The 13,376-nt window shown below is 42.5% G+C and overlaps 1 protein-coding gene and 1 long non-coding RNA gene across 3 annotated transcripts in view; one reads left to right on the plus strand and one right to left on the minus strand.

Moving 5' to 3' along the window:
- The window catches only part of LOC143839563 (uncharacterized), a 32,492-nt gene extending 22,984 nt beyond the window's left edge, over positions 1-9,508 (minus strand). For both annotated transcript variants that reach the window (XR_013231761.1, XR_013231765.1), the window contains exons 1-2: positions 9,474-9,508; positions 7,980-8,172 (exon numbers count right to left, since the gene is read on the minus strand). This is a non-coding gene — a long non-coding RNA (uncharacterized LOC143839563). The remainder of the gene's footprint in view (positions 1-7,979; positions 8,173-9,473) is intronic.
- The window catches only part of SUPT7L (SPT7 like, STAGA complex subunit gamma), a 52,888-nt gene continuing 41,257 nt past the window's right edge, over positions 1,746-13,376 (plus strand). Inside the window, exon 1 of the mRNA XM_077341718.1 lies at positions 1,746-1,766. The gene's annotated coding sequence lies outside the window, so the exon portion shown is untranslated. The remainder of the gene's footprint in view (positions 1,767-13,376) is intronic.

A 13,376-nucleotide genomic window follows, 5' to 3' on the forward strand; every position in this document is an offset into this window, starting at 1 on the left:
CAAGTACAACAGCTACCAAATTGAGGGCTACAGTGTCCCCCAGAACAAAACACTGAAATAAAGAAATATAAAACTGAAAGAAAGAACTGTAAATATCAAATTTTAAATGAAACAGAACCCCAAGAAGAAAAGGCAAACAATGCTGCCCCTCAGATAAAAGAAGAAAGAAACACTAGGAGAAAGAAATAGTAAGAAGAAGAAGAGTTGGTTCTTATATGCCGCTTTTCCCTACCCGAAGGAGGCTCAAAGCGGCTTACAGTCGCCTTCCCATTCCTCTCCCCACAACAGACACCCTGTGAGGTGGGTGAGGCTGAGAGAGCCCTGATATCACTGCTCGGTCAGAACAGTTTTATCAGTGCCGTGGCGAGCCCAAGGTCACCCAGCTGGTTGCATGTGGGGGGAGCGCAGAATCGAACCCAGCATGCCAGATTAGAAGTCCATTAACCCCAAAGCACCCTCAAAACCCACCTAATCCCCCAAAACCAAAATAATAGTTCAGAAGAAGTTATTAGGAAAATAAGGGGGGGGGGGAATCAGAATCCCTCAGTCAAACTATTGATGTCCTACAAGCTGCCAGAGTAAGCTCAGCTTTCAAGATCTTTGCAGAAGGCAATGGTTATTTTGGCAAAGGCAAATGGGATTTTTGGCTGTATCAAACAGAGTATCGTGTCCAGATCACGGGAGGTTATGGTACCGCTTTACTCTGCTCTGGTTTGGTCTCATTTGGAGTACTGTGTTCAGTTTTGGACACCCCAATTGAAGAGGGATGTGGACAAACTGGAATGTATCCAGAGGAGGGCAACAAAGATGAGCGGTTTGGAGACCAAGACGTATGAGGAAAGGTTGGGAGAGCTTGATCTGTTTAGCCTGGAGAGGAGACGACTGAGAGGGGATCTGATAACCATCTTCAAGTATTGAAAAGGCTGCCATATTATAGAGGATGGAGCAGAATTGTTCAGAATGAATGGGATGAAATTAATTCAAAAGTATTGCCATCTAAATGTCCAGAAGTTCCTGACAGAGCGGTTTCTCAGTGGAACAGGCTTCCTCGGGAGGTGGTGGGTTCTCCATCTTTGGAAATTTTTAAACAGAGGCTGGATAGCCATCTGATGGAGAGGCTGATACTGTGAAGGCAAAGGGGTGGCAGGTTACAGTAGATGAGTGATAGGGATGTGAGTGTCCTGCATAGTGCAGGGGGTTGGACTAGATGACCCATGATGTACCTTCCAACTCTATGATTCTATGATTTGTTAGCTGGGAGCAATTAGCTCAGCCTGCAAAAAGTTCAGCTAGCAAAAGGCAATGCTGTCTGCAAAAAGGTCAGCTAGCAAAAGGCAATGCTGGAAGCAAGCTGTTATATCAATTACTTGCGTATAAACCGAGGACTTTTTGGTGCTAAAAACGGTGCTGAAAACGTTGGCTTATATGCGAGTACATGCGGCATACAGCAGAAACACTTTAACAGAATCTGACTAGAGACAACATATAATGGCAGAGAGCTTTATGTCTCCCAGTTAGTCTCTGGACCTAATTCAAAGTGTCATCTAGAAAACTGAGGTCTTAGATGATTGAAAACAGAGACATGTGACAGAACACCTCTTATCTTGTGTATCTCCATGTCTTTTTTTTGTTGTTGTTGATGCTGATGTCTTTTTTTTTTGTCCTCTATGGTATGATTACAGAGAGGAGGATCAGGGCTTTCTGTGGTGACTTCCTTCAACTTCCTACGCAAGGAGGCTTGTCTTGTTAATAAGGACTTTTTCAAGGTTGGTATCAACTTTCATATTTGAGAATTTTCTTATGTGAGTAATATCTGGTGCAGTGACATTGCTGAGTTGGTTATGTGATTCTTTTGTTTTTAGGCAATTTATTTTATTACGTAATGATATAGCCGTTTAACTGCCTCTTGAGCCAATCGTTAGCCAGAGAAGCAAGATAAAAATATTAAACACTGCAAACCACATATTTACCAATGAATTGCCAAAGTTTCTTCTATACATATTTATAATTCAAGGGAAAGATGTAATGGAGGGGGGGGATGTTGCTACTGTATTGTGGTTCCTATTTCTGTTTAGTTTTCTTCAGCCAATCCCATGTCTCATCTTGCTTGTGTCAAGATACAGTTCCTGTGTCTCCTCCCTGTTTCCAAAAACCATGCCATCTTTTTTCTTGGTATGTGGTTGCGAATCATATAAACAAATGCTTCTAGCTTTTTTGCAAAGGAAAAGGCTCAGGATGCTTCTACAATGTTCTGTAAACTGGAAGCAATGCAATAGAGCTATGTAGAGTGCAGATCTCCACTGTTTCTTACCTTTTAGGAACAGTTGGCACCTTATATTTCATAGAATCATAGAATCATAGAGTTGGAAGGGGCCATACAGGCCATCTAGTCCAACCCCCTGCTCAACGCAGGATTAGCCCTAAGCATCCTAAAGCATCCAAGAAAAGTGTGTATCCAACCTTTGCTTGAAGACTTCCAGTGAGGGGGCGCTCACCACCTCCTTAGGCAGCCTATTCCACTGCTGAACGACTCTGACTGAGAAAAACTTTTTCCTGATATCTAGCCTATATCGTTGTACTTGAAGTTTAAACCCATTACTGCGTGTCCTTTCCTCTGCAGCCAGCAGAAACAGCATCCTGCCCTCCTCCAAGTGACAACCTTTCAAATACTTAAAGAGGGCTATCATGTCCCCTCTCAACCTCCTTTTCTCCAGGCTGAACATTCCCAAGTCCCTCAACCTATCTTCATAGGGCTTGGTCCCTTGGCCCCAGATCATCTTCGTCGCTCTCCTCTGTACCCTTTCAATTTTATCGATGTCCTTCTTGAAGTGAGGCCTCCAGAACTGCACACAGTACTCCAGGTGTGGTCTGACCAGTGCCGTATACAATGGGACTATGACATCTTGTGATTTTGATGTGATGCCTCTGTTGATGCAGCCCAAAATGGCATTTGCCTTTTTTACCGCTGCATCACACTGCCTGCTCATATTTAGTTTACAATCCACAAGTACCCCAAGGTCTCGTTCACACACAGTGCTACCTAGAAGCGTATCCCCCATCCAGTAGGCATGCTTTTCATTTTTCTGACCCAGATGCAGAACTTTACACTTATCTTTATTAAATTGCATCTTGTTCTCATTTGCCCATTTTTCCATTGTGTTCAGATCTCGTTGAACTCTGTCTCTATCTTCCGGAGTATTTGCCAGTCCTCCCAATTTGGTGTCATCTGCAAACTTGATGAGTAGTCCCTCCACCCCCTCATCTAGATCATTAATAAATATGTTAAAAAGTACCGGGCCGAGCACCGAACCCTGAGGTACCCCGCTACTCACCTCTCTCCAGTCTGATGAAACACCATTGACAACAACTCTTTGAGTGCGGTTCTCTAACCAATTCCCTATCCACCTAACGATCTGAAAATCCAGATTGCAGTCCTTCAACTTATCCATCAGAACATCATGGGGAACCTTGTCAAAAGCTTTACTAAAATCCAAGTAAATGACATCAACCAAATTTCCCCGATCCAGCAAACCTGTTACTTGGTCAAAAAAGGAAACTAGGTTGGTCTGGCAGGACCTGTTGGAGACAAATCCATGCTGACTTCCTTGGATCACCAAATTGTCCTCCAGATGTTTGCAGATCGCTCCCTTTAATATCTGCTCCATTATCTTCCCCACAACAGAGGTCAGACTCACTGGTCTGTAGTTTCTCGGGTCATCCTTCCTCCCTTTTTTGAAGATCGGAATAACGTTTGCTCTTTTCCAGTCCTCCGGGACATCTCCAGTCCTTAAAGAGGTTCCGAAGATGATGGACAAGGGCTGTGCAAGTTCTCTGGAAAGTTCTTTGAGTACTCTCGGGTGCATTTCATCTGGACCAGGGGATTTGAACTCATCCAGTGCAGCTAAATGCCTCTCGACCACCTCTCTATCCATGTTAACCTGCCACCCAGACACTATCCTTTGGCTACAGCCATCTCTAGATGTGCCTAAACACTTTGACCTGTGGGAAAAAACAGATGTAAAATAGGCACTAAGCCTTTCTGCTTTCTCTGCATCTTTCGTTAGAGTTTGTCCATCCGCACCCAACAGCGGGCCTATTGCCTCCTTTACTTTACATTTGCTCCTCACGTAACTGAAAAATCTTTTCTTGTTACAATGGGCTTCCCTGGCCAATCTTAGCTCACTCTCAGCTTTGGCCTTTCTGATGATTGATCTACAGTGCCTAGTAACCTGTAGGTACTCTTCTTTAGAGCTCTGTCCTTCCCTCCATTTCCTGAACATTTTCCTTTTCTTTCTTAGTTCCTCTTGAAGTTCTCTGTTCATCCAAATAGGCTTCTTAGAGCTCCTGTAGTGTTTTCGTATTTCTGGAATAGTCATTGATTGAGCATGCAATAGCTCTTGTTTGAGTAGCGCCCACCCTTCACATGCTCCCTTCCCTTCCAGCATTCTCGTCCATGGTATGACACTCATCATGTCTCTGAGTTTATTAAAGTTTGCCCTACGAAAATCCAACATCCGCGTCTGGCTACAAGCTTCCTTGGCTCCCCATCTCAAAAGGAATTCTATGAGGACATGGTCACTTCCTCCTAGGGTCCCCACCTCCTTCACCTCATCCACCAACTCTTGCCTGTTGGTCAGTATTAAGTCCAGTATGGCTGAACCTCTTGTGGGTTCATCTACCATTTGATAAATGAAATTGTCAGCTAGGCAGGTCAGAAACTTGCATGACTGAGGACGCTTCGCAGAGTTTGTCTCCCAGCACACATCTGGGAAATTGAAGTCACCCATGATGACAAGGTCCTGCCGTTTGGATATTTTCTCAAGCTGCTCACAAAGTGCATTTCCTCTTATCTGGAATAGCTTCACCTTCTCCTTTGATATATGCATTTTTTATGCTTACCTGAAATGATGCTACAGCTTTACTTCTGTATTTGTCCATCTAAAATCATTGGTAAAGTCTACTGAATTGTCTTGGGACAGCACACTGTGCTGTATTAATAATTTTGTTCTCTCTTTCAGAGCAAAATTATAAACAAGGTATCTGCTAAAGTTTCTCAGCAGTCCCAGTATATGGTTTGAGTCTAGCCACCCCCTTTGTCTGCCAAAAACTGCAATAAGGAGAGTTTATTAGAACTCCATATTAAAGAGTAGGATAGAAAAAAATTGAATGTGTGTATGTGAAACATTTGGAAAGCCACAATTTATTCAACCTCCTCAGCTGTGCAGGCCTGCATTAGAATCAAGGAGTGGGGAGTTCCTAGCAAGACAAAGACATGCAAGATAGGAAAGATAAACTGAGTCAATCTAGTGAATGCATATTTCTTTAGCCAACTCCCCTTTGAAATATTTCAGTTAGTGTTGTATTAACATTTCCTTCTTGGGATATCTGCATTGTTTCCTGCGGGCAGACTGGTTCTGAACCAAGTCAGAAGGCTCCATAAGTATTTCTACAAAGTTTCCATGTTATCTGGATGTGCAAATGACAGTAATGGGTCTGGTAAAGAACCTTGTTTCCTATTGAACATGCAGAAATCATTTGTCATGGAGACTGCTCTTGGTAATCCTCTCCAGATATCAAGTGAACTGATAAATCTGTATCAGGTTATCACTTGGAAAAACATGTTATGGTTATATGAGTCCAGGACTTCTAGTCATAGGCCCTTATGTGTAACACCATATTTATATTTTCATACTATATACAATAAAGCAGGAGTCTAGTTGTCCCTTAAAGACAAATGTTTCATTCTGCTGCTATAGACTAACAAGGGCCACCTCTATGGAATCACAACACAGCAAGTTACAAATTGAAATTATTGAGATTGTCTGTATCCTTGAGGTAAATCCAACTGGTCTTGACCAGGGAGAGGTAGAATTAGCTACCAATTGAAATATGGGCTCTGACAGAACTAGTGAAGTTCCACAGGGTCTGTACTCTTCCATTCTGCACTCATAGGATAATGCACTTGCAATGTGCTTTGACAGCTGGATTTTCCTGTGCGGAACAGGAAAATCTACTTCTAAAGTGCATTGAAAGTGCACTATCTATTGTGTGCAGAATAGGCCCAGAGGTCCATGATAAAGGCCTGGCTAAACAGGAAATCTAGGGGCTTTCCTTGGCTTATGCCAGTTACACCCTGCACTTAAGAGGCCTTCCCACCATAGTCTCCGAATAGCCATCAACAGAAAGGCGAGGGGAATTATGAATGGAATGGAACAGCGATGTTTAAACTGTGATATATTTTAACTGTGATTTTTTTACGTTTTTTAACTATTGATAATGTAAGCTGCCCTGAGTGTGCATGAGGGGAGGAGTGGGCCATAAAGTATAAATAAAATAAAATATTACATAAATTTGACTGGGAATAACTTGCCAAGGCTACCCACTGAACAATGATTGTACCCCCTGTCTCACCAGCCCTCTTTGGGCAAGTTAGCATACCTTGGCTAACAAGGAACACATTTACCACAGGTAGCTCAACTAATGATCTGAAATGATGAAAATTGCTCAGAGATGTCAGCCAGAGGTGACACAAAATTAGAAGAAGCTCCATGAGCTCTCATTTTGCATTTGTGGTAGGGGACATGATTTCTGTCTTTAGGTATTTGAAAAGTTGTCACTTGGAGGAAGGCAGGGAGTAGTTCCTGCTGGCAGCAGAGGATAAGTCTTGCATTAATGGCTTTAAACTTCATGTAGAATGATACTAGAAAGCAGGAAAAAATCTTCACAGTTCAATATAAGAATCAGCTGCCTAAATAGGTGCTAAGCTTCCCCTCACTGACAATCTTTAAGCTGTAGCTGGAAAGATACTTTTCATGGATAAAAGGTAAAGGTATCCCCTGTTCAAGCACCGAGTCATGTCTGACCCTTGGGGTGACGCCCTCTAGCGTTTTCATGGCAGACTCAATACAGGGTGGTTTGCCAGTGCCTTCCCCAGTCATTACCGTTTACCCCCCAGCAAGCTGGGTACTCATTTTACAGACCTCGGAAGGATGGAAGGCTGAGTCAACCTTGAGCCGGTTGCTGGGATTGAACTCCCAGCCTCATGGGGAGAGCTTTCAAATTGCATGTCTGCTGCCTTACCACTCTGCGCCACAAGAAGCTCCATTTTCATGGATGCTTTAGGCCAAACCTGCATTGAGCAGAGGTTTGAAGTAGATGGCCTATGTGGCCCCTTCCAACTCTATGATTCTGTGATTTAGTGCACTAATATGTGAACTAAGATTTACACCTATATTTCCTTCAATCATGCCCTGCCTTTCTTCCTAATGACTTACAATGTTCTTCTCTTCTGCGTTTTATCTTTACAACATCTCTTTGAGGTAGGTTAGGCTGTGTGACTTGCCCAAGGTCACCCAGTGAGATGCCATGTCAGAATGGTGATTTGAATCTGGACCTCCCTTTTGCACGTCTGACACTCTAACAACTGTGCTCTTTTAAACAGGTATCTTATGTTCAGAGTAATTTTTATTATTATTTATTACATTTATATACCACCCTCCCAGCAAGCCAGCTCAGATACCATTTTGACTTCAACTAGGGTTGCCAGCTCTGGGTTAGAAAATACCTAGAGACTGGGGTGTAGAGCTGGGAGTGGGCAGGATATGGGGTGGGGTGGGTGGGGAGACCTCAGTGGAATATAAATCTAAGGAGTCCACCCTCCAAAGCAGCCATTTTCTCCAGAGGAACCGATCTCTGTCACCTGGAGCTGAGCAGTAAAACTAGGGGATCCCAGGTCTCACCTGGGGATTGCCATTCCTACTTTCAACCAAGCCAATTACAGTGGGCACTTTATAACTGAGTAATTTCTCATGCTTTTGAGAAAAGTCTCCAGGCAACCCACAAAATAATGAAACATATTATTTTACCACGTCACATGTTTACAACAAATAAAATCTATATGAAAATATCTGCACTAAAATCAGTGTAAAGAACTCTGCCTCACATGGTATAAAAACCAACAAGGAGAAGAACTGTCTGACCTTATCTGGAAGGCCATTCCACAGTATAGGACATTACCAAGAAATCCTGGGTTGACCTGTTTGAGGGAATATTCAGCAGCAACTGTTGAACAGAATGGAATTGTTTTGTGGGTCTGGTCCAACTACTTGTAGCAGCTGCTTGCTAACACAGCCCTGCTTCTCATTGAGGTGGTAAAAAAAGATTTCCAGCTGTCTGGAGAGAAAAAAAATCATATCCTTTAAAGACTTAATGGGATGTTCTTTACCTTCAAACCTTGACAAGTATGAGCAGTCTATTTCCATGAAATATCCAGGCTTGTTGACAATCCTAGCAGTAAATCCTTTTTTTGAGCTATATTCCTTTCAAGTGTAGGAGGATTTCACTTGTTCAAATTTGTCCTTCATGTAAAACAGGAGGGGATTGTTTTTTTTCCACATGGGCAACTACATGGCAGGGGACTGTAGCCACACCTTAACTTTTGAATCTATTTTTATTTGTGAAGGCAGAGAATACTGTATGGAGAGTCCATGTCAAGAGAACCCCTTCCCACAGATGGAAGAACCTGTCTGGACATAGATTTAGCACCTCAGTAAGAATTAGACCTCTGATATACTTCCTGGGGATAAAAGCTGCTCTGTCAGCATGTGCTGTTAGATGGAGCTAGCCATTGTTTCAAAGACTCTATTTCACATAGGCCAGATGTTAAACTAATCTTCCTCGCCTGCTCCCTCTCCCCAGTTTTTAACTGATCTCACCAATTGCTTGAGCTCCCCATGAAAAGACTGGAGGCCTTTTCTCCTATTAATGAATCCCAGAGCAGTCTTTTCATTCCTACAGCTGCAGATCATTAACAAATGCTACGGTTTCTTAATCATCAGAACTCCCTTGTCCAATCTCCCCCATATCTAAAGGGGGACAGTGTTTCAGTTTTGCCTGTCTTTGCCTTTTTGTCACCTCTGCCTGACCTGAATGGCATGTCTCTGCTCGATACATGTCTTCTCCCCTAGACCCTATATTACTTTTGCCTAACTATGCAAAGAGGGGAAACAAGTTATCAGACCAAATACTTGCAGAAATGAGCTGATGTGATTCTGTAATTAGGTTAATATATTCTGGTTTTGTTCCTTTTGATTTATGTTTTGTCTTTCTAACAACTATTGACCTCTGCTCCAATTTGTTTACATATCAGGGAGCCCATTAGATGGTCTGAACTTTTAAACCTGATGAGATTTATTATTCTAGCGAATAAATTTAGACAAAAAGAAAAGTGGGTTGGCTCTTATAACCTGCCAGTGTAAAGAGTTTACAAAAGAAAAGCCAGGGATCCTCATGGATACTACACCGCACGGTGTGCATGGGGGAGAGAGCAGTAGTAAGTGGAAAGGATTGCATGATTTCTGCCCCTTCCCTTTTCTGCAGGAGCAGACAGGCCATTTAAATTACAGGGAAATTTCTTGGTGGGCACTGCCCTACTCCTGGCCATGAACCATAAAGACAAGCCACAACAGCTGTACCCAGGCATCCGGGGCCACTTGGCTAAGAACCTTCATCAGCAATGGCAGTTGATATCTGCTCACCAACTGTCTCCTGCACTGTTTCCTGTTTGGAAGATACGAGTGAGCCAATCCCCAGACAGACTCCTTCTAGTGGCACTTTTATAGGACAACCTTTACATTAACAATTTGACAGTATGCTGCTTCCCAGCACTAAACTAACTCAATACAAGAGATCACTTTTACTATTCTGTTATGTCTTGGGTTCTGCATGGTTACAACATCCTGCTTTATTGCGTGTGGTCTTGGATGAGCTTTCCAAAAATCTTAACAATCTAATTGTCTGCCACTGAAAACCTCAAGGCTCAATAGGAGACCCAGAGTTGCACCCTGGCCTCTCGCACCTATTGGAAGGGAAGGATGCCTCCTGAATCTGTGCACATATCATGATTCTGGTGTTACCTCCTCTGGGAGTGGGTATTCAGTTTCAGGGGCCTAGCTGAGACTCCCCCCCCTATTAATGATGCAATTTGTTCAACCATTAATTTTTTCAGGATCCAGATAACATTCCTTCCAATGCATTGTATTATAGTGCTGTTTCTGATTTTTTTAAAATCCTGAGGCAATTTATTTTTCCTTCTTTAATGCAATTGGGTGATTAGCCTTTTAGGTGTGAACTGATGTAGTGCTGCAACTATACTTGGTATGGAGGAGGACCTAACTTTGCTCTAGTTCTTCCCTCTCATTTTTCCACCAGTTTTTCATGTCCCTTTTTCTCTCTGCCTTTGTAATGTTAAGACTGACAAATGGAAGAGGAAAACTGTCAGTCTCCACCATGTCCATTTTTTAGAAGACATTCAAATATTAACTTTTGCATCAGTGATGATGGGCAATAATACTGCCCTGAAGGAAAAATGCCACCCCTAATTTCCTTTTCCAAGAAATAAAGATATTGTTTAATAGCTGAGCCTGTGCTAAAACAATTTAAGTAGCTAAATTTGCAGAACATATCCAAGATGAGTAGACTCATGTGTTTCCTCTATGCAGGGGAACAGAAGCTCACAGTTAAACTGGTGTCCCAGGACGAACAAACAGCCCAGATGGTTCACTGGAAGAACCAGGCAAAATTTTGGATGCTTGCACAGGGGTACCACTGGCTGTTTTGGACTGTGGTCAGCCCAAGAGTTCAGTAAAAGAGACAAAGAAGAGACAAAAAATATTGACATTGATAGGCCTGAGAAAAGATACTTGAAAAAAAGCTAGCTTTGCGCCTCCCGATTAGTCAGTACAGCGGCAAGGGACCAATTTAACTCAAACTGTATACCAACCTAAGTGTATACTAACTTGTGGGAGCTCTCAGCGTTCCGCAAGGCCTGCAAAATGGAGTTCTTCCACCAGGTCGTGGGATGAGGCTGGGCCGCATGGACGATCTGGCCCCCCTTACAGCAGCAGTAGCAAAGTCTATCTGGCACCCTCTATCCTCCCCCTCTATAGTGGGATTACTGAGGGAAATGTAGACATGTTGAGTTTTACAGTGGGCACTTTACTGCATCTTGTTTTACTAGGTGGGGAATGGTGTATGATTTGTTTTTATATATTTTATTGCATGGTTTTAGTGGGGTTTTATATTTTGTAACTCGCCTCGGGCCTCTGGAGAGAGGTGAGCAGTAAATCTAAGAAATAAATAAAAATAAATAATGGTCCTAAATGGGAGCTCAGATTCCAACATGATAAAAGGATTTGGTCAGTGAAATTCTAACTCTTACAGTGCTATTGCATACACATTGTGCTCTGCCTGTTGAACTGGTCCCTGTGAGTCATGCTCCTCAGTTGCCCACCTGACATTTCCAAACCCAGTTTTACAAAATCAGCATTTTGAAAATTACTTTCCTTCTGGGTCTTGGAGATATGTTTTCAGTCAAGGATGAATTCTTCATGGTTTGCAGAAAGGTCAAAGCAGTAAAGCCAAATTGTTTTAAAAAAAACATATAGGCTTATTTTATTAACAGAGGGAGATGACAATTTATGATGAAATCTACACTGGTTATTTAAAGGATTCTGAAATAACAGTCTCCCACCCACTCACATAGGAGGGAAAAAAACAGCTATGAAAAAGAGATGCACTTTCAGGCTTCAGAAGATTTCAAAAGTTTGTGTGCAAAAGGACAAATAAGGATCAAGTAATCAGTTTAATGGATACTAGTTTAGTGCTAACAGCATACCAACATTTCACTGACAGATGAGCATAATGAGGCCAAAAAGGCAACTAAATGGTGATTACAAGTTACAGACTGAAGGCTCCTCCAAATAATAAACCAAATTAAATTAGCTTGCTCCTTTCTTCCTGCTGCCTCAAGCTTATTTTTCCACTGCTTTTTGCTGTCTGGCTTTAATGTTTCAAACTTTCCAACACTTAACAAGTAAATTCTTTGTGTGTGTATGCAAATAATATAAACAAGAACCCTTCCCAAAGCACTTCCTAATCTATAATCTTTCTTACAAGACAATACTTTATAAACATTTATGTCATTAAAGTCTGGAGTGGATAATCATTGAGTACATTTCAGTCCTATGATTTTTATGACTTTAACTCTCCAGGCCTTTTTTCTGGCTTGGAGCTTTTACCATGTTCACTTTCAGGCACTGCTTTATGCCCAACATTTTTCTTTTTCTCTTGCTCTCAGTGTTATTTATTGTAGGGCTCCAGCTGGCTTCCATTTCCTTGCTGATGTGTGTCAGAAGCTGCTGAGTAGAATTAGGCAGAGGGCAGTGAAGGGCGAGTAGGAGCTCGTTTTCACTAAACCCTGGGAATCATTTCTCATGAATTATCTGGCTTCAAATGGGGGCTAGAAATAAGCAAGCATGTTGTGACATGGAAGATACAGAAACATGCCACGGATGAAGCTCAACTTCTTTTGGGCAAGAAAACTCTCAGATTTTCTATTATTATTATTATTGTATTTATACCACGCCTCCCCCCGAAGGCTCAAGGCGGCTTACATAACCCCGTCCCCTAAAACCATAAAATAACAATAAGATCCAATAAATTTACAATAGTGGCAACAACGATGGCTTAATCTTACTCATTTGGTCTTCGCATACTCAACTACAGGAGGGGGGGTGACACTCTCTACTGCCAGTTTGTGAGGGGGGGGCTGATCTTCTTACCGCCCGGCCTCAGCTATAAGCCTGGCAGAAGAGCTCCGTCTTACATGCCCTGCGGAATGCTGGTAATTCCCGCAGGGCCCTCAGCTCTTCCGGGAGCTCATTCCACCAGATTGGGGCCAGGACCGAGAAGGCCCTGGCCCTGGTCGAGGCCAGGTGGGCTTCCTAGTGCTACCAGTCAGTTTGAGCAGCAATCTGAAATTATAAGCCCTTGGTCTGGCAAGTAAAAGGCTGAATGGGGAATCACTGCTTTGAAACTAGGAGAGTAAAGCAGGAAGTATCACAATTGGGGAGACAAGTCTACAGAAACTAAGGCTGACCAGGGAGCCTCAAGATTCCTGCACCTTACACAGGTCAGCTTTCTTATAGTTACAACTCCAAAGGATAGGCTGTACATGGAAATGCCAAACAGGAAAAGAGGCAGAGGGAGAGGTCAAGATTAGGGGATGGATATGGAGCTAGAAATAGGGATGAAAATACTGTTTTTTAAAAAACTATTCCCAGTTCCCTAACAAAGCTGGCAGCACAGATGAGCATCCAGGCAGGTGTCTGCAACAAGTTAAGGCTGGATGTATAGGGACATTAACCCATTTAGAACTTCTAATAAATCATCTCAGTCCAGTTTTCACTTTAATATAACAGGTCACAGTACATGGATTGCCTATTACGAGTGCTTGCTGATTTGATGGTGATCAATATAAATGGGTAGAGAACATGCAGAACGCTAATCATGCTTCCCATTGCTATTCCCTTTACTTG

The sequence above is a fragment of the Paroedura picta genome, chromosome 1 (assembly GCF_049243985.1).
Source record: "Paroedura picta isolate Pp20150507F chromosome 1, Ppicta_v3.0, whole genome shotgun sequence".
In the NCBI taxonomy this organism is placed as follows: Eukaryota; Metazoa; Chordata; class Lepidosauria; order Squamata; family Gekkonidae; genus Paroedura; species Paroedura picta.